Here is a 20,530-nt window from a genome sequence, read left to right as displayed (position 1 = left end):
TCCCTCAGCCCAAACTCTAATCCCTCCTAGTAAACCTTGCTCTTGTCATCCACAGGAGGAGTAATTAAGCTTTACTGGTTAAGGCCTCAGTACTTGAAGTGTACACATATGTTTAACTCCACTGCTCGGCAGTGTAGCCTCCTTGTACTCCCAGCAATGACATGAAGCCCATCATCGGCGCCTGCTGGACTGCGGCCCGAGGTGAGACTCGGTGCCTTACTCAACACGTCGCACAAAAAGAAGCACGTTGCCTTGTCAGTGCATTGTAGGTTTGTTTATCCGGCTCTGCTAGCACCAAGTAGCTTGCAGTTGTATTATCCTGCTTGTGTTTCTTGTTAGGATTTTGAGGGGGTAAACAAAACAAGGCAAGCAAAGGAGGAAAGAAAGGAGTTCCTGTTTGCAAATAATTTCCCATCTGTTTCTCATTCTGTTTGACTCCGGGGAACGTTTCCACACTGTATACATCTCATTTTAAAGAACACACAGTCTGGAGGAACACTTTGAGCTTCCCACTCCTGAACTGGGTTCCTATTTCACTCGGATCTCTGTAAATGGCCCGTGGGCCTGCAGGAATCCTGAGTGTTACGGTGGGCTAAAAGCAAACCCGGGGTAATTACAGCCGAGTTCAAAGCTGCTGCCTAATAGAGGAGATGCTCCCTGGTGCAGGGGCTGACACTTAGTGCACACTGAGTGAAGCACGGCCCTGCTCAGAAATGGGAAAGGGTATGGAATGGAGATGTGATTGCAGCCAGGCTTGGCAGCTGGATCGGGAGAGCTCAGGGGCTGCAGAGGAACCTGCTCCACAAAAGCCACTGACGCTGCTGCTTGGGAGCTCTCAGCCCCAGCAAGCTCATCAGCCATCACCCCTGCAGTTCTCTGGGCCAATTTCAGTGAAAACATAAAGTCTGGGGGACTTTCATCTCTGAGGGGTCTTTGGGAACTGCTGGAGTTCCCAGGGAATGGTCCTTCTGGGTTTTCTGCAAGTGCAGCAGGATCCTGCATCAGTTCCTTTTACAGCACAAACATAACAACAACAGATACATTAGAGGCTTTTGTTGGAGAAAGGGTTTTTGTATCATTCTGTAGCATCATTGAGATGGGGAATTGCTGTGGCTGCGTTCAGAGAGCAGTCTGAAAACTCCCCATCTGCATTAAATCTGGTAGGATTTCCTTTATCAGCCTCTGAAACACTGAAGACATCCTGAATGACGGGATGCAGACTCCTGCGCTGGGGTCTAGCAATGTTGTCTCTCCAGAGGCACGCTGGAATCTGTGGTCCAGTTGAATTTAAGGCTGGGCTTAAACAACAGCGTTTGCTTAAGCAGAGACTGGCTACAACACATCTTGCACTCAGCCTGGGAGTGCAGAGCTGTTCACTACAATGGCCTCCTAGAGCCAGAGTCACAGAGGTTCTTCACGGGTCCAGGCATCGCTGCAAGGGGACAGGGAAAAACCTCTGGCATGACGCTCCCCGTCTCTTTTACACCGCTGTGCCCCGGTACCGGAGCGTGTGAGCAAAAACCTTCCCGCTGAGCCTGGAACCCTGTTGCTCTTTCCCTCGAACAGGCTGGATTTTGGTGCTGCACTTCCCTCTTGTGTCTGCTGAAAATAACTGTGTTTCCTCTGCGCAGAGAGCCTCACGCTGCTCAGGTTCCCCCCAGACCCTCGCGACTTTTGTTTACCCATCCTTGTTTTCCTAAGAGTTCCCAGGATGACTGGATAATTCCCTGTGATGGTTTTGATTACTGTATTTTTAAATTTTCCTGAGGTGAGTGCCCTGTGTTTGTGGGCTGAATAGAGCATGAGATAATTCTGTCCGGCTTGTGTGCCATATGGCTGAGGTCACAAGAAGAGGAGTCGCCCCGGGACAGTGACATTTTGACTTCTTTCTGAAAGAAAAGTCCATGTAAGGGAGCAGAGATTCCTCCCCAGAGGGCAAGGTCCTGCCTGTCCCTTCACACTCCCATCCAAGGAGTTGAAATCAGCCTGTTAACAATGGCAAAATTAGGCTCTGGTCCCAGGGCTGCTAAGTGCAATGTATGATTGTATATCCTGATTTTTGGGAGGCAAGAGATGAGGCGATGGGGTTTTCCACTGGCAGTTGTGTTCCAACAGATTTTCCTACATTTTGATGTAATGAAAAAGAATGTATTATTGAAAACCTCAGGACTGCAGTGACCCCAGCAGATTATTTCTCACTGGGAGCAGTAAGGCTGGTGGAGCTGCTGCATTACAGTGTGGTTAAGAGTGGCTTTTTTCCCACTTTTGCTGTTCCTAAGCTATTTCCTGGAGGTTAAAGTCTCAGACCACCAGTGCATTTTGATGCAGGGAGCTGCCATGGCATATTTAGAAGCTCTGCTTTATTTCTGAGAGGCTTCACTGCATTCTGCACAATATTTGGGTGCTTCCCTGACAAATCCAAACGTATGGCTTTATAGCAGATGGGGCGCACAGGATCAGGCATCCTTACAGTGTACACAGACAGATGCCCGTCTTCTCCCTCAGCTCTGGATGTGCCACCATAAGGAAGGCAGACACACGAGTTGGGATCAGCTTCCCTCACTTTGCTCTGCCGAAAGGGACTTGGAACACTGAGTATTGTCTAGAAACACTTCCCAGTTGTGTCTTCAAAAGACACAGAGTTGCTCTGCTGAAATCTACCTGTCTCTGGGTGAGAAGCAGTTACCTCTTTGGCAAAAGTTCCCCTGGGGTGTTTAAGTGTGGACTATCTTTCCATTCTTCCCATACAAAGCAGGCTTGCTTGATGCTATTTAGCGTGCACCGTGCTGCTCTCAGCTATTGATTTGGAGCAGGGCCGAAGAGGAAGTTTCCAGCAGGTCAGGTACAGAGAGATGAGAGCACTTGATTTTAATGCAGGCCTCAAATGACTTGTTTCCATTTATCCTCCTCCTTGAAAGCCTGGCAATTATTTATTACAAAACAAGGAGGGGGAGAAAACGAATCGAGGTACAGTATCTGCAGGCCAAGCGTGTGATTGAAGATGAGGTTTCCAGACATGATGCGAGAGCTTTAATGGGACTGCATTAGTATATTTAGCTGGAATGGGATTGTGAGCCGCATGCTGCCTCTCAGAGCACTGTGAAGCGTGTTGGTAGTGGTGGAGAAAAGGGTTTGCGGCTTGTTAGCGATGAATTGCCATCCTTGGAGGTACAGGAGAGCTTTCAGCATAGAAATAAGAAACCCAAGGCAGCCCAAGCCACGGGCAAGGCAAGCTAAATTAACTGGCTCCATTCATACGAGCTCTGGTTCAGTCTGGGAGTTGGCGTTCAGCCTCTCTGCTGCTGAGTCTGGGCTGAAGATCTCTTATTCCCTGCCTGAAACTTACCCCTGTTCAAACATTAGCATACTTCTGACCAGGAGCAGCTGGATTTCAGTAGTGAGATGGACATTTGGGATTACAGCAAGTCGTCCCCTTCCCTTTCTGGGTGCTGAATCAGGCTTTTCCCTGCGAATGGCTCGTTTTCCAGAAGGCTGTTGGAGGTGATGAATCACTGGAGGAGGAGGAGGGTGGGGGGCAAAGGCTTGAAGCAGGTTGAAGGCATTAGAAAGTTAACTTTCTTTGCCAGGTTTTGTACAGGTGCTTGGTGTAAAAAGAAACGAGGCAATCAGGCATCCAGCTGCCAGAGACCAGAGCTGTGCTATAAAAGGAGCTGCAGGGACACAGCAACTGTTTTGGTGTATCACATCTTCCTGGCTTCGGAGGGTGGAAGTTCACAGTAACTCAAGCTGAGGTTTGTTTTTTGTTTTGTCAAGTTTTTGCTTTGCCAAGTTTTATTCCAGTTCTTGTAACGTGGTCTCTTTAAAGCCTGAAGAAGAAAAGGAGCCTTTTGAGGTGGGAAAATTTCATTAATCAGCTGGTAATTCTGGTCAGGGGTTGATGGAGGGGAGATTGTGGTGATTGGAGAGCTGCTCTGTGGCGTGTGGTCATAGCAAATGCTGACATTATTTTGTTAGGTATAGACTGGGGTCTGGTGCCCACTCCAGTTGCTGTGGGGATTGCTAGAAGGAGAGCTGTGGGATGAGTGTGCCTGCAGTGCCTTGGTTTCTGGGTGCTGGACAAGCTGTTGTGTAAATGTGCATTGCTGTGTGCAAATCCCAGAAGCATAAAAGCTGGAGGATGCTGCTTACTTTGGCAGCCTGTTGGTGTGGTACTGGTGTATGTGATTTGTTCCTCTGCTGTGCCCAAAACTGGTTGAGGAGTCGGTATCGTGCTCATCCCATGAAAGGCAAATACCAGGTGTAGTTGTGATGCTGAAGGGGGAGAAATGCAGCTTCCAGGGCAATTCCTGATGTGGCAGGTGTCCTGGTTGACCCCTTGAGGACCACCAGTTTGAGGCTGGTGTAATTCCAGAGGGTTGAACAGAGTCAGTCCTTGTGCAGCTGAGGGCAGAGCCCAGCCTAACACCCTTTCCGAGCACCACCCCCACCTGGACAAAGGGCTCTCCTGTGACCGAAGCAGCCGGCCCTTAAAATTAAGGCAACAGTTGGACCAGCTTCAGAGGTGAGAGTAGTGAAAGGACCACCTGGAGACGTTGGTTTGGGTTTGGGGTTTTTTTAAATCTAGATTTTTGCCCCATCTAGTGGGTATGATGTGTATTGAACCTGGAGTTGGAGCATTTTAATCCCAGAATTCGAGTTATCCAATGCAGGTCTCAGTCTCTGATTTTAGTTTTGCCCCGTGGCTGCTCGAGTGATACTTGAGTATGCTAAATGCACAGAGAGCGTTAGTTCTCACACAGAAACAGCTGAAACATTAGTTACTGAAAGGAAGTGGTGGGTGAATAGGGCACTTCTTTCTTTTTTTCTGTTTTTCTTTCTTTCCAGACTGAGATCACAAAAAGAGCGGTGCAGAAAAGGTGAAGATTTTCTAGGTGAGAGTGTGGGGCCAAAAGGATGGGTGCTTAGAACAGAGCAAAGCTGGGAGGAGGTAAACCTTGTTCATCTGCATCCCAGCACATTTTGGAGGCAGAGTTCTCTCGGGTGGGTTTTTTAAATCCAGAATGTTCAGGTGGTGAATGCCCGGTGGCTCTGGCTGTGACCTCGCCTGGGTGGTGATGCTCTGGTGTGTACTGCATTTGTATGTGCTCTGCTTTTGAAGAACCAAGGTTTTGCTGTGCCTCAGAATGAAAGGTGAGGCAAAGTAGGGAAAACCAGGGCTTACTGATGGCATGAGAACTGTGTTATGGGTCTTCCCCTGCCTGCCTGCTTGCGGGGAGGGTGAGAATTGGGACTGTGAAGCTGAGAACCCTGGTTTTTGCCCAAGAGAGTGACTATTTGACTAAGCAGGTGTGTGTGAGCCTTTCTGCATCACTGACCTCCACCCAACTGTGGCAGAAGTGCCACTGAGCTCTGATGCTCCCTTGGCCTTGGTCATGCGTGACGTGGCTGCGCTCTTGGCTCGCTGCAAGCCCATGGCCGGTTGAGGAGGAGCTTCTAAGTCCCAGGAGACCCCAGTGAGGGACAGAAAGGGGAGAGGACACAGTGGTCACGTCCATGGCTGCTCCTGGGTGGAAGCTTTCGTAGCCTGGTTCTTGTCTCTGTGGTGTTCTCCCTTGTGTGGTGGGTCAGGAGGTCCTTCCCCTTTCCAGAGCAGCTGTTTCTCACGTGGAGAAGGTCTCTCCAAAAAGCTAATTCATGCTGCAGTTTTAAATGGCGCAAGGGGACTCTTCAGTGAGTGATGAGGCTGTCCTTGGCATTTATGAGAATAAATAATAATGAAATAGTTTTCTTAATTCACTTAAATCCAGGGTCAAGTGTTAAAACATTGGCACGGACTTGACCTTGGCTTTCTTGGGGATGCTGTAAGAGTGCTTAATGTCTGCAGTACCCTATCTGACCTCAACATTGGTATTTTGCCATACCATTATGGAGCTGGCATCTGAGACCTGAAGGCTCTTCCTCATCTTCCTCTGTGTCACTGACTCCCTCCAGACTTCTCTGGGAAGCTTGTAATGGTCCTGTCTTTCAGAAAAGCCCTGGCAGGGCCAGCAGGTAGTCATGCCAAGATGTTGAGTTAGGTGGCAGCTCTGCTATCTGCCTGGGGGGAGAAATCATTTTCAGATCTCAGGAGAGAGAAGGATGTTTCTTGCAAGAAATTTGGTTGAAGTGCTTAGCTCCTGGGCCAGAGAGGTCAGTTTGTACTAAAGGGCCATCTGGCTTGAGGAACCTCCATCTGGTGGAGGGTTTTAGATGGAGGAAAGGGCATAACCAGTGCAGTGCAAGGGTTGAGGGTGGTGACTCTGGGCATAGCTTCACTTCCAAAACCATGCTGGGGAGCCCACTGTCACTGAGGGATAATGTGAACTGCAGGGTCTTGAGACACTTCTGCAAACAGAACTGAAGCTCCTCATCGGGTTGCTGGCTCCTGCCCTGCTGCTGGCTCAGTAACACCTGCAAACCAGGCGCGTTTCCCTCGTGCAGGGTGCGGGAGGCTGTGGTAGTGTGCCCAGGGTCTTTGTCTCTTGATTCCACCAAACAACAGTATGTCCTGATGTTATAGAGATCCAGTCTTCATTTAATTTGCATGAAATATTAGTACAGCTCTTGGATAAAAAGTCAGAGTGGCAGGAGAACAATTACTACTTCATTTACTCGAATGTGCAAAACCAGATTGTCTTCTTTTTACTTTTAATGGGTTAAGTACTGGACACCCTGTGCTCTAAGGGTACTGATGGTGTTTCGAGTAGGAGAGAGCTACTGGAACGTGGACTGAAGCCTGTCCTGGTCATTTAATCTTTCCTTGCTGCTTAAGCCCCTGCCTCAGCTCTGCTGACAATGCCCTGTTCTAAGTGTGGCATTTTCAACTGCTGCCTGGAGGAACAGGGAACTGAAATAACAACGTGAGGTCTCTAGAGGATGAGACAAGTCTATTCACAGGCCCTGCACGTGTCCTGCCTTTCCCTCCTCAGAAACTGGGCTCAATTTTTAGTCACCAGAAGCCTGGTTATTGGGAAGACATGCTGGACATACAGCCAGAGCGTTCCCCTTCATTGTTAACGGGGCATAAAACTTGCACAGCCTCCAGCTTGCCAGTCCATGGAGCAGAGAGCCAGATCAGGATGGAGAGAGCATGGGGACAACTGTGCTGTGCTGCAAGGACCTGAGGAGCATGAGGAGCAGCCTCTGTCAGGTTTCCTGTACGCTCCTTTCTGTCTGTGCTGTGTTTCCTTTGCATCTCCAGGCATGTACAAAGTGCCTGTGCTTTGGTTACCTGCCTTGCAGGGGTCTGAGAGCATTGATTAATGTGTGATTGTGAAGTGCTCTGAGATCTCTGGCTGGAAGGAGCTACAGAAATGCAGACTTACTGTTTCTAGGTCAGGAGGAGAAAGCAATTACTTGTAGACCCGTGACTTCATATTTTATCCTTGCAAATGAACATGAATAGAGGGCAGCAGCAATTAGACTCATGGGATGGGGAAAGGCTTTCCAACTTCTCTTGCACTATCTGCTACTTTTATGTGATACTCACTTTGAATTTCCTCTGAGGTGGCAAGTTTAACTTTCACATGGTGTTTCTCTGCCTGAGAAAATCCCTAAAGTGCTGACAGCTGAGCCTGAAAGAGAGAGAGGGGGAGCATGGAAGGATGTCTCTGTACATACCCTGTTCCTGTATGCTTCCCTACGGCCATGGTTGTACAGGATACTTGGACTAGATGATCTGATGTGCATGGTGTCCCCTCCATGGACACACCAACATGCACACACGCTCTCAGGAGCACCAGATGCAGCAGCTAACCTGTGCTGCCTTCACATGGAAAGACTTCCATCTTTGGTGGGATGCAAGTCTGTGTTCCTGTACTGGAAGCCTGAGGCAGGGCAGAAACTTGTGTCCTGTTATGAGATTGTTTAGCAGTAGCTGCTGGTCTCTCTGTTGGGATGTGTTAATAAACTCTTCGCACGTGGGTGGAATTGCAAACCATCTTCTATTGGGGGGAAAAAAAAAAGGTGATAAACATCTATGGTTGGCTGGAATTCAAGAATGACAGGTTGCTTTAAAAAGCCTGAGGTTTTATCACTTTCTTCTACCCAGATGTGAGGCTGAGCTGAGATGTATTTTAGAAAACTTCCATTGGGAGATGAGACTCCTTGAGCAGCTGCTGGCCCAGTGGGCTGGGTTATGACCTGGAGTGTGGAAGGCTCCACTCTGAGTCTGGGTTAGAAACAGACCTGAACCTAAACACAAACAACAGACCCCAGTCACAAGGGTATCTGGTTCATGAGGGGCCAGTGTCTATGTGAGACTGTGATCTGTCCTGTGGTTTGATTCCAACAGAGAAGGTCTGACCCAACAGCCTTCACAACTTTTTGCTTTTGTTTTCCTGACACAGTGGTATTTCTCCATGAAAGTTGCAATAAAACATTCAGACCAGCTGCGTTAGCTGCTGCCAGCCACTAATTGCCTTGCTGGGTTTGATGATGGGGACACAGCTGCTAATGGGGGGTGGGAGGGGAAGCCAAAATCCAGCAAGGGAAAAGCAGCGTGGCCATCCGTCTGCATTTGCTGGAGTCTGGATTTGGACTCCTGTGTTGGTGGATGATGGGTTTTAGGTCACTAGAGAGGTCTGTTGGGATTTACCAAGCACTCAGTGCATCTTTTTTTGTCCTGAGACAGCCCTGTGAATCTGTGCTGCTGCTTCCAGGAGTTGCAGGGGGCATGAAACCAGATAGCAAGGAAGGTTACAATAATAATAACAACAAAACTCTCTCCATTTCATGGTCTGATAAAATGTACAAGACTCCAGGGATGTCCTTGGTCAAAGTTCAGTTCCTCGTGCTCAGAATCCGCTCTAGGACAGAGGTGTCATTTGGAGGGCTCCACAGAGCATCTGCTTCATTCCTCCTTGGTCACAGAATATCCAGTAGCAAACTGGAAAGCTGCAGTAAAGGTGTGAAAAGTCATGGTCATAAAGCACCACACACCCAGGAGGAAAAAAGCCCAAACCAAAGGAAATCAGTGCTATTGCCAGGGTCCTAAGGCCTTTCACTGATGCTATAGGCATTAAATAATGTTCTCAGATGATTGCAAGAACTCGAGGACGGTGAGATAGAGAGATGTCCTTACATGTTAACGTGGTGCTGGGACAGTATCCCTCTTGTCTGTACAAGCAGCTGTACTGAAAGCCTGCGGACTCCAGGAAAGCAACAAAAACAGTGGAGAGGAAATTAATTCTCTGCCTTGGAGCACAGCAGAAGGGTCACCTCTGTTGTAGATCATTTCTCATGTTTGTGGCCAGCATGAAGCAGACTTAGAGATGTCAGTGTGAGATCAGTGTAAAACTGTTGCATGCAACCATGGATTCTTTTGTCACAAACGTGAGAGGTTTTCAGCCTGTCATCTCAGATTGGAAATCCACTGTAACAGGTTGTCTTGCAGTGTAGAACAAGGGATATTGTCTGTTCTGAGGAAGCTGAATATAAATAGCTCGGAGTGTGGTAGGCACAGCAGAAGCAACAGCTTTCTGTTACTGGTGGGTAGATGAGGAGCACAGAGGTGGCTGGGGGTTGCCACTTGAAAGATGTAACTGTAGATACCTTTAAAGCGTGGTCCTCTGGGATTTATTCAAGGTCATGCAAGGAGTTTGTAGCAGAGCCAGGGCCTGCATCCAGATCTGCCAACTCTCAGCGTGATGCCTTAAGAATAAAGGCTATCTTTCATCTAAATTAAAACCCCACAATTTTATAGAAGCTTCAGGGCTTCTGTCTAATCTATTCACACTGCATTCATCACCATGGCATCTAGGTGCCACTCTCCTCATCTCTTAACCTTGCCAGAGTCTATCATGAATATTCTGAGCACCTTAGATGGGTTTCCAAATGAGCTGAACATGCTTTTCCACTCTCTGCCTTGACTTTTGCTTTCCATGGCCAGGCTGTGTGTCTGATAAACAGCCCCATCTGTTACTATAAAAAAAAAACCAACCCACCAAGAGGATGCCCAATTAGCTATTATCTCACTTAGCTGTATTTTGGAGCATCTCTCCTCCCCTCCCCGTTAGAACTTAGGCACTATAACAACACGGCCTGTTGCTGTGCAGCCTGCCAGCTGCAGAAAATCAAGGCATCGGGCTTTTTTTAATTGAATGCATAATGAGTTGACTGGCAGGTTTAATTAACAAAACTCATCCTGTGTATGCACCTGGAGGTGAAAATAAGTTTAATCAAGAGGAGTTGGCAAGTGCCAACAGCTCTGTCATGTTTTGGTGGGTTGGTCCCCCCCTCCTCCCACCACCACTCCCCCTTATTTTGGTTTGTTTCAACCAGGCTTTGTATTTGCAAAAATGGCCCTGGGTGCTGATTAATTATCTTTTGCCCAAGATTGATGAGTTGCTGCAGCCTGCCTTGTAATAAGAACTACTGCTCCTGGAAAAGCTGTGCTGAAAGCTCTCATAATCAGACCGCCTTAGATAAACTACTTAGGGCAGGCATTCAGGGTGCCTGAACCTGGTCCTATCATGGTAACCTTTGAAGACCTCATCCACGTGAAGAGAATGCCCTGGCTGGCATATTATCACTAAGAGAAAGTGCAGTCCTAGTGAAGGTGGTGGCATGTAGCCTTCTCAGAAGTTACAAGGTTGAGGCAGAAACCACCAGTCACTCAGGTTGAATGACTTGTGTTTGGATACAGCAGCTATGGCATCTTTGGTGGGGCCTCTATGTTGGCCAACAGTTGTAGCTAGATGGTCAGGAAATGCCTTCCCTCCTCCTGAAGACAAGGCATAAGGTCTCGTGCATAAGGTCAGCCTGCACTGTCAGTCCCTCTCTCTGCAAGGTGGGACACTCACACTGTATCAGACGTTTGCTTTGGCCCTCCTGAACCCAAGCCAACAGTGGGAAGCTGGGAGGGTGAAGGGATGCACCCCAGAGGTGACTATGGGTGAATGCATGTCCCCTGCCTACCGAAACAGGCTCCTGGACAGCTGAGGGCATGCCTGCAGTGCTGCTGCTGGAGTCCCTCTCCTGGCACGCAGAAGGTATCTACCAAACCAAGTTCTAGCAAAGGTTGTGGGCGTTTTACGGGGAGGTTAATGCATTCAAGCTGTCAAAATATTCTTCCTGCTATTCACCCAGTTAACATGCCCTCTCTTTCTCTTCCCTGAAAAGGCATTTGCTATGGTATTCTAATACATGGTCTGTGTTCAAGATGTTAGTGACAGCTGTTGTATGACTATGGGAAGGAAATTATGACTCCCTAATGATAACATGTCACGGCATGTCTCTGTGCTTTTCTTTTCCTTTAGACGTACATGATGTCTTCTGCCAATGTCTCCATCGTTGCACACATGCAGTTAATTGTGTACTAGTGACATGTATACCATGTGTTGAGAACAGGGCTTTAAAAAAAGAGTCTTCTGAATGCTTCTACCTTGTCTTTAAATAATGTGGAGCTGGTGGAGAAGATGCCCACCCCATGTGGTAACCTGATCTTGTGTACTTTGGGATGCTTTGTATCCAAACATCAATATTGCCATCCAGCTTTCCTTCAGGGTGATAAAGCTACGATACACTCAGTTAAGGATCAAACACTCAGGGTAATGAATGTGTGTGTTCAGGTATACTGGTGGTTGAATCTCCTACATGACTTTTATGGCTTTACCCTGATAAATTCTGGAAGGGCTGATAGCTGCTGGAGAAGGAGCCTGTCAGGCACATGGAGGGTGGGTGTCTGCATGGGCCACCACAAGCATCTCTGCTGCGTTTCAGCTGTGATCTAACACCTCTGGCCTTTGTGGGGAATCTTGTCACAAAACTCTAATGAGAAGTGACCAAAAAAAAGTCGTTTGCATCTGGTTTAAGGAACTTCCCGGAGTGACAAGTATGTTTAACCTAGTTTTTAATTCCCTTGGTATGGGAAAGTTTCTGTGCCCAGGCAGAAGGCCCGGAAGGGTTATGCATCATTTACAACCCAGTGTTCAAAATGAGGGGCAGGCTGGGGGCAGGTGGGAGTGAAAACATGGGCTTATGATTCTTGGCTCAGCAGGAGCCACTGCTCTGCACAGGGGTGAAAGCCAACTGATTAACAGCTTCTGGCATGGGCAGCAGCTCTTGGGTCCCTCTCGCTTCCTGCTGGCACAGCAGGGAAGTGTCCTTCCCCCATGGCAAGTTACAGCTGTCAGCTGAGTGTACCCTCAGTACCACTCCCAAGCTGTATCTGCAGCACCTTGTCAGCTTTTGGGGTCATCCCAAGTGACTCAACAGGTATAACTTCACTCAGTGGTCCCTGCCTCTTTCCCTAGAGCCCTCTTTATCTTGGGCTGTTGGAGATCTGAGGCATGTGTCTTGAGACTGTTGAGAGGCTCTCTCCATGCCGGACACTCTCCATGGTGGTGCCAGCTGGGAAAGAGGGCTCTTTGGGAACAAGCTTGCTTGCAGAACTAAGGCAGGTAATGCCGTGAATGTGGGCCAGACCTGATTTGGAGTGGGACTCCAAACTACCATGGTGACCTTTTAAAAGCACTTGAAATTGCTGTGGGATTCCTTGCTTCTGTGAGCTCTGCGCTGTACAGCAGGTCAGCATGATTTCTGAGGTGGAAACTCATGGGCAATGCGCATTTGTGTCCCAGAAGGGATTTTTCCTGTTAGCTGTGCAAGAGGGGATAAGCTTGCAGGAGGGGAAAGCACGCTATGGAGCTTGTTTCAGCACCTGGTAGCTGTGACAGCCATAAAAACCCGGCCAAGCTGCCTTCCCACCCTGCTGCTCAGAAGAGTGGTTGGTTATCCGTGGGAATGAGGTTGGTTATCCGTGGGAATGACTGGTGCCTCAGCTCCCCTGAGACCCCCTTTGGACACAGGCAGGGTGCTGGTTTGGGTGCAACGCAGGCAGCGCTGAGAATAGCCAGAAAAGGTGTAACGTTGAAAGACAGGAGGAATGAATCCGTTCATACGAGACTTCACAGGGGCACAGTGCGAGCCTGATGCTGTAGACACACACAGCTTTGTCCCTCTGGGAAGTCAGAACCTGGTTTTATCTCCGAAAGGTCGGTTTTATCTTGGGACTGATGCTGGGCGTTGCGGCAAGGCAAAGCTCCCTTCATCCCCACTGCAGCGACGGGCACATGGAAGACAGCGCAAGCAGGGGAACGGCCACAGAGGGAAGACTCCTCGGGGCAGGGAGGAGGGGAGAGGAGCGGCTCAAGGCCGCGCCGGAGGAGCAGCAGCCACACGAGGTCAGTGTTGCTCTGCGGATGCGGCTGCGAAAAGGCAGCGCGGCCTTGGAGGCAAACTTGACCCAGAAGGGAGGGTTGATTCGTCTGGGGAGTTTGCCACCCTGGTTTAGGGCTGTGTACGGCAGAACGCGGTGCTAGCGGGGGAGACGTTCCTGGAAGGATCGGGGCTTTGCCATGAGAGCTGCGGAACGAGCGCGGCTCGGGATTTGATGCCGCAGCGGAGGCTGGGGACTGGGGACTGGCACTAGATGGCTGGGGGTGGAATTGGTCCTGGGAGCCTGCAGGCTTTCAGCTCTGCATCACGGCCTCGGGTTTGGCCCCGGTATTTTTCCCTGTGGCTTCAGGCAGCTGCTGGGCGGAGGTGGAGCGGTTTGGCAGACGCGGGCCAGCTGGAGCGGAGGGTGTCCGGCATCCCAGCGTATGTGGCTGCTGTGCAGGTGGCCTGCTTGTTGGCAGCTTCGCTCCAGTTATCAAGGCTGAAAAGCCCTCTATGCCTCATCTCAATTCCTCTGCCTGCAATTTATCCTTCCAGGGTGGTCCGGGGGCAGGTTGGTGCAGGAGGCGCCGAGGGATGCTTGCACGGCTACTGTCAGGGTCGTGTCTGGCTGCTGAAAGGAGATTTGCATTCCAGGAGCGTCCAGCCCCTGCCTTCCCCCGGGGCTCAGGGCTCTGAAACATGTTTTAAAGCCCATTCCTAGGGAGCTCTGGCAGCGATTTGATGTGGTCACAGTGCTTTTAGAGGATGACTGGGACAATGACAGCAGTGAAACTCAGATATTCTCCAGCAGGCTCCGTGGTTCCTTCATTAAAAACAGACAGATAAACAAACAAATTGCAGCCCATTATGAGCATGTCCTTCAGTTCCTCTTCAGACAGCTTTTTGCTGTTTTAAAAAGCCTTAAGTAAGGACACAGCCTCCCGAGTCTTGGCTGTAAACTCTTGGATTTAAGCTTTCCTTGTGCCTCTAAGTCCATTGCCTTTGCTGTCTTCTAACTGTCTGATGTGAGCTTTTCATTCGTTTGGCTTTTCCTGGTGAGAGGCTTCAGAACAAGATTCCTTGTGTGCAGTCTTTGATGTTACACCACAAAGAATCTCCCCTTTTTCCTAATGCTCTGCTGAACCCCCATTAAAAAAAAAAAAAGTTTTATGTAACTAGGTTGAGAGGAAGTGGGGTGACCCATGCAAATAGTTTTTGTGTCCTTCACAAAGGCTCAGATGCTATGGTGATGGGTTCAGCTGAAAGATCTGAACTCCTTTAGACAGGGCTGAGCCAGGATGTCTTTGCGCTGCATGGGCTGAAAGGCAGAGGAGACACGGGTGGGGACGTAAAGGCATCCCTGCCAAGCTAGGCTAACGCAGCCCATCCTTTCAAGAACAGTGTGCAGACCTCACCAGTCTGCTGTTCTCTGCGTGCTCATGGGTATGTTCTGCTAACACTGATTTTAAGAATGTAAAAATCCACAGCTCCCAGCCTTGAAGATATGTGGAAATTCAGCTAGAATTTTTATTCCTTCAAAAGTAGAAGAATACTCCTGATATTAGGACTCTGTCCTTGTTCTCCGTGTCTGATGCCCACTTTGCATTTGGGCAGCTTCCGATCTTCCCCTGTCCAGCACTCTTAAAACTGAGGGGGGGGGGAAAAATGATCGTCAGTGTCGTAGATGAAAATAAAGCTTTTGGGGTTTATCTGTGGTGTCTTTGCCTTTGCAATCCGGATTGCTGGCTGAAGGCATGGAGCTTTGGGAGCATTTTGTGTGGGCCATACTTGTAGATTAAAAACAAAACAGGTGCCATCAGTGTGGCATGTGAATCTTCAGCTTGGTGAAGAGGCTTTGTTGTAAGTGTGTTTTTGGAGAGGAGAAACCTATGCACTGACCCTTTTCAGTATCATCTGATGCGTGCACCGTGATTAGAAAGAGTAGGGGAAGTTAAAAATAACCTGTGGAGGAGGCATTCTAATGAGCAATTATCATTCCTTTCCATTGACTTTTGCAGCAAGGCTCTCCATGTGTTTAGTCTTCTCGAAAGAACATGCCAGATGTTGGAGTGAGTGACTTGTTAAGTCCCTGAATACTGTTCTCACTGGTGTGCTGAACCATTGTCGGTGGGGTTTTTCTTTCTTTTTTTTTTTTTTTAATAACTATTAAAATAATTGGGCCCCGAACATTCTGACCTGATAACACGAAAGAATCTTGGCTGGCTTTCCTGGGGGTCACGTTTGTGAATAGAAAACGCGGGGAGGGTTTGCCAGAACAAAGAAACGTTTCTGCATGCAAAGATCTTCAATAACTTAATCTGAGGTGGAATCATCTGGCTTCAGAAATCGTGCCTCCTGGCAAAATCTGACTTTTGCATTTCAACATCCTGAACTTTAGTCTTCAAGGAAGCTTTTGTGCTTGTGGGGCTCCGCTGCTCTCCCAAAAGAGAGTTCTTTAGAAATGATTGACGACAAGGCCAATTTCTACCTTTGCAAAATTTCAATACAGGGGAAGCAAGGAGGGAAGCAGACGCCTCTTTACAGAGTGACAGAAGCCCTTTGCTGTCCCTGCTCGCGCCCAGGAATCTTAATTGGATTAAAATACAAATCTGTATATTGTGATTTTGCATGCTATGGATCCCACCCTCTTGTTTTTAGCCACATTGGCCAAACTCAATGAAGTGCACGGTCAATGTTTTAGCTTTGCCTTTGGTGTCCCTCAGTTGGAGCTCATTAGGCATTCGGGGAATAATAATTCTGGGACTTGAACTTTGATCTGAGGAATCTGGGAAAGAAAGGGCCGGAAATTGCAGCAGCCTGATTAGCTACCCCAAGTTGATCAACTTTTCTGCCAGATGCAGGCAGGGCTCCCAGAGGCTGAAAGACAATAATGTGGGTGAGGGAGAGCTGCCTTTGCCGTGTTGTGTCTGCGCTCCTATCACATCCCATTACCATCTCTAATGCAGATGGCAGTTCGAGCCACTTCCCGCACACCCGCAGCCAGCCACAGTCTTTGTCCAAAATAGCTACTTGGAAGAATTAATTTTTTTAAAATTTAAATTAAAACCCCTAATTGCTTGTTTGCTAATTTTCACCCATTTGGTAGTTGCATGGTTTTGTCTAGGACTGGGAGCATCAGCCAGAGCTCCGAACTTGTGGGAATCTTAGAGGGAGAGACTGGGATAGAACGTGTGTGCCAGAGCTTTATGTGATGAGCTGTACTTTTACTCCTTAGGGGAAAATTTAGATTGGGGTATAAAAGCTAAAATACCTATATTCAGAGCAAGGCAGAGTTTGTAGTATATTTTAATTTTCCCCCAAATGTACTGGGCATCTAAATTCAAGTCAAACTCAAACATGTGTTGTGACAACCTAAATTCAGTGATGAACCAGCTTTAGTACTTGGCTGGGGCTGACATTGGCGACTAAATAAATCTCTGCTGTAATTGAGTGAGAAGTGAAATAAAGTTGTTTGAGAGACTCAGATACTTTTCCTCCCATAAAGTGGATGGAAGATGCACCTGCCACCATCAGGATGCCTTGAAGACACTGGAATATTGAACCCTCCATCTTTGGAGAGCTTTCCTTATCGCTGTCGCTGTTTCTTCAAACTTTTTACGCCTTCAGTTTCTGTCAAGAGGCACATCAAATGTCTACCTCAATATCTAAGGGAAATAAATACCCACAAGCAAGTGCTGCCTGGTGCCATGTTTCGGAATGCTTGGCCAGCTGGCAAAGGAGGAATGGGATGTGGAGCTTTTCCAGAAGAGCTTCTGAGGAAGGAAAAAAAAATTAATTTTTTTTTTGTTCCTGCTAGAAATCAAACACTAAATATTGTACTTGAAAACACAAATGGTTTAGGTTCCAGAAATGAGACATCATGGCACCTTATGAACTGTAACTGCAATGCATCTTGGTCCCTCTTTATAGGGGTGATGCTTTGCTCCCTCTCCTATGATGCTCCCTTGCCTCCTATCTCAGGTGTGGCAGGATGCAGGGATCTGTCAAGTTGAAATGGACTTGGGATGTTTTTCAGCAGGAAAATCACTGCTGTTGCAAATAACTTTGTTTGAAAGAAAGTTTCCTTTGCAAGTGAAAAATGTCATAGAATTTTGGCAAGTTCCCATCTCCCTTCCAGCCCGGATCCTCCACGGGACGGTTGTGTGTAGTGTCAGAAACTCTTTAATGTGGGTTTTGGAAATCCTGCATCGAGTGACCAGGTCTGGGTTTTCATGGTGGAGAGGTGTCCCCTTGTCAGAGTGCCAAATGATCTGTCAGCTTCAAAGTTTTCAGCCCCTGTGCGAAGTTGAGCTTTAGTCTGAGGCAGGAGGCGCAGTGACTGAGGAAGCTGATGCTATTCCAACATGTTGCTCATATCCTGAAGCCTTTTAATTTCCCCTGGCTGCTGCTGCAATAGCACCATTTCACTGAATATATTAATCAGAACATGAGATTTGCTGAATATGAAGCCTCAAAAAAAACAGGTTAGGCTTGGGACTTTGATAAAGCTGCTGTAGTTGGTGGTTAGTCATTATTTTTTCCTCCATAGGTGAAACGGTTACAAGAACCTCCACTATTGTTGCTAGAAAAAGTGGCTTCCTGTGATATAAAGTAATTTTTTTAAATAGGAAACATATGGCAGGTCCCTTACAACAAAGTAATATTCAGGTGCTGATAGCATATGCCTCCAGTCGTTTTACAGGAAGCTATCTTAGAAATCTGGTGGCTGAGGCTTATACACTAATTTTCAGGAAGTGGGATGGGGGGGGGGGAAGGAATCTGATATCAGAAATGCATTAACATTTTTAATTCCGCTGTAAGTTCTTTGTTATTCCTACTTGCAAAGTCTCTGCTACTCATTCCCTCTCTGCTACAATGCACAAATGCTGGGTGGGGTCTGCACAGCCCCATTTAATCCTCATCCAAGGAGGCAAACGCAGCAGGTTTGCAGTGAGAGCCCCTCTCAGAATCAGCGTGGCTCTTGTGATTTCACCTCTCTGTGTGTAAGTTTGCCACCCCTGCAGAACAGAAGGGTTAAGCACTGCTTTATTATCATAAGGTTAGAGGGGATGCTCTGCAGGTCACCCCCAGCCTCCAGGTTGGGATCGTGAGGCTCAGACTGTCCTGTGGCAGATGCTTTTCCCCTCTTTTATTTCTTTGGGTGGGAGTTCTGTTGGAGGCTCCCTGAATCCCTTGGTGAGCAAACGTGGTGTGCCTTGTGCTGAGAATAAGAAACCTCATGTTCTGCATTACCATTACTCTCTGCATCAGTAGAGCCAGGCTTCAGGGAAGGGACTTGGACTGAACCATACTTCGGGATTTTATTTTTATCCTCCTCTGCTGGCATTTCTGCCTACCTGCTTGTATTTATTGATAATATTTACCTTTGTTTTCTTAGCACTGAAACCTGAGCCAAATGACAACCTTTTGTTTCTTCTCCCCTGGGCACTGGCTGAAAACTTTGGGCATGCTGTTCCATGGCAGCACCAGTGTGAGCATCCCTTCTCAGCTGAGGCTTGGGCTGAGCTCACAGCCCAAGGAAATGCGGGTCAGGAGAACCTGACACACATCTGGAGGCTGGCTGTATGTGTGCTTCCAGAGGGATGTGGCACATAAGAGAGGGGTGTATGGAATCTGCCTCACTGATGGCATGAATCTCCTGGAGATCAGTGGGAATTGCATCCGTTGGGTGCCAGGCAGTGTCAAACCACTGAACTGCATTGTGGTTTTATCTCCATTCACAGAATGTTGCACTTGCAATTGTCTACTGAAAAAAACAACCAACCCACCCTTTCCACCACCCCCTGTTCTTGCTTTCATTATTGTTTGGTTATCCACAAAGTGCACTCACACCTTCACCTACAAATGTGCTGTTGCTGTAACCCTTTGGAGTGCCACAGCTGGAGACATGTCAGTATCCAAGGAATAGGTCTCTGTGTTTGGAGTGACTTTGGTGTGAAGAAGGGATATTTGGACTTGTTTGATCCCTATGCTTTGGGAGTTGCCACCTGAGCCAAATAGGGAGTGATTTTTTTTTTCTTGTTTGCCTGGCCAGGAGCTCTTCTTGGGGGGTAAATGGTGCTATGAAATGGCTGAACCTTCACATTACAAAATAGATAGGCAAGCAGAGTCCTGAGGTGTTCCAGTGGAGACTGATTCATGTAGGAACCTCCTTAGGAGTTGCAGCAAGTTGCAAAGAGATGTAACAGCCTAGCAGGATTGATTAAGTGTCTACAACTATGTGTCTAAGATAGTGCCACAATAAAAGTGACAAATGAGGAAGAATAGTGTGTCTGCTAGAAACTTAGCATGACTGAATGAAAAAAGTGCCCTGCGTGATTTACTGTCCATGAAGAACCATCGGCAGGAGAGAGTGAACCTAATTCATCCCGATTAATTAGGTATGGGACTTAAACCTTGGTCTTCCACAGCTCTACTCACTTGGCATCTCAGAGGACTTTGGACTGTGGCTACAAAATCTTAAAATGAATGTTAATTGATTGGTTCAAATGTCTGCTGGAACAGTGACCAAGAAAAAACCCTCTGAACGTTCCTAGTGTGGGAATGTCACTGTTACTGGTGGTTTCTAGAGGCTTCACTGGGCATTTCCCTGCATCTCCAGAGCTGTTCTAGCACTGTGGTTGTAAACAGCTCTCACTGTTTACAGCAACTGTGCTGCTCTGTCCGGGAGGCTGCCTGGCCTGCCCTGCATTTCCCATGGGGTTCTCCTGGGCACTGCAGTGGGGTGGCAGCATCCTTCTCCAGCGTGGGGATGGGCACAGCTTTGTGTCACCCAGCTGATGGTCCACCCAGACCCTCAGCAGCTCCCCCCCCAAAACCTGCAGGTAGTTGAACAACCATCCTCCCCTCACCTCCCCAGTAAACGGGGGTGTCCTGCTGCTTACAAAGAAAACTGCCATCATTTTCCCTTCTCCCTGGCCCTGGGAAGCACTGAATCTGTGTGGGTGCAGCACCTTTCTCATGCACAGCCAGAAACACCATTCTTGGGCACAAAGCACGGGAGGAGATGTTTTTACGAGGCAGGGTGAGGCTGCTGTGTGCTGAAGGGATCCCACCATGCTGCCACACGCTGATAAAAGGATAATTTCATGTGATGTAATTCCCAACAATGTCTGTGCTCCAGCGAAGCTCCAGGCAAAATCAGTGTGGTCAGCTTGAGGTTGGGGTGGCTGAGGGAGAGCTCAGAGGAGGAGGGCATCCCAGAGCAGGAATGTTTTTACAAGTAAAGGAACAAAAAAAACCCCCAACCCCACTAAAGCTCCCTCTCCCCTGACAGTCTGCCGGCAGTGCCTGGGTTATGTGTGCAATCTCTGCATGAGCCAGTCGCTTGTCCTACAAAAATGATTTG

Source organism: Gallinula chloropus (genome assembly GCF_964237585.1).
Source record: "Gallinula chloropus genome assembly, chromosome: 24".
NCBI lineage: Eukaryota > Metazoa > Chordata > Aves > Gruiformes > Rallidae > Gallinula > Gallinula chloropus.
Note: the sequence above shows the minus strand (reverse complement) of the source record.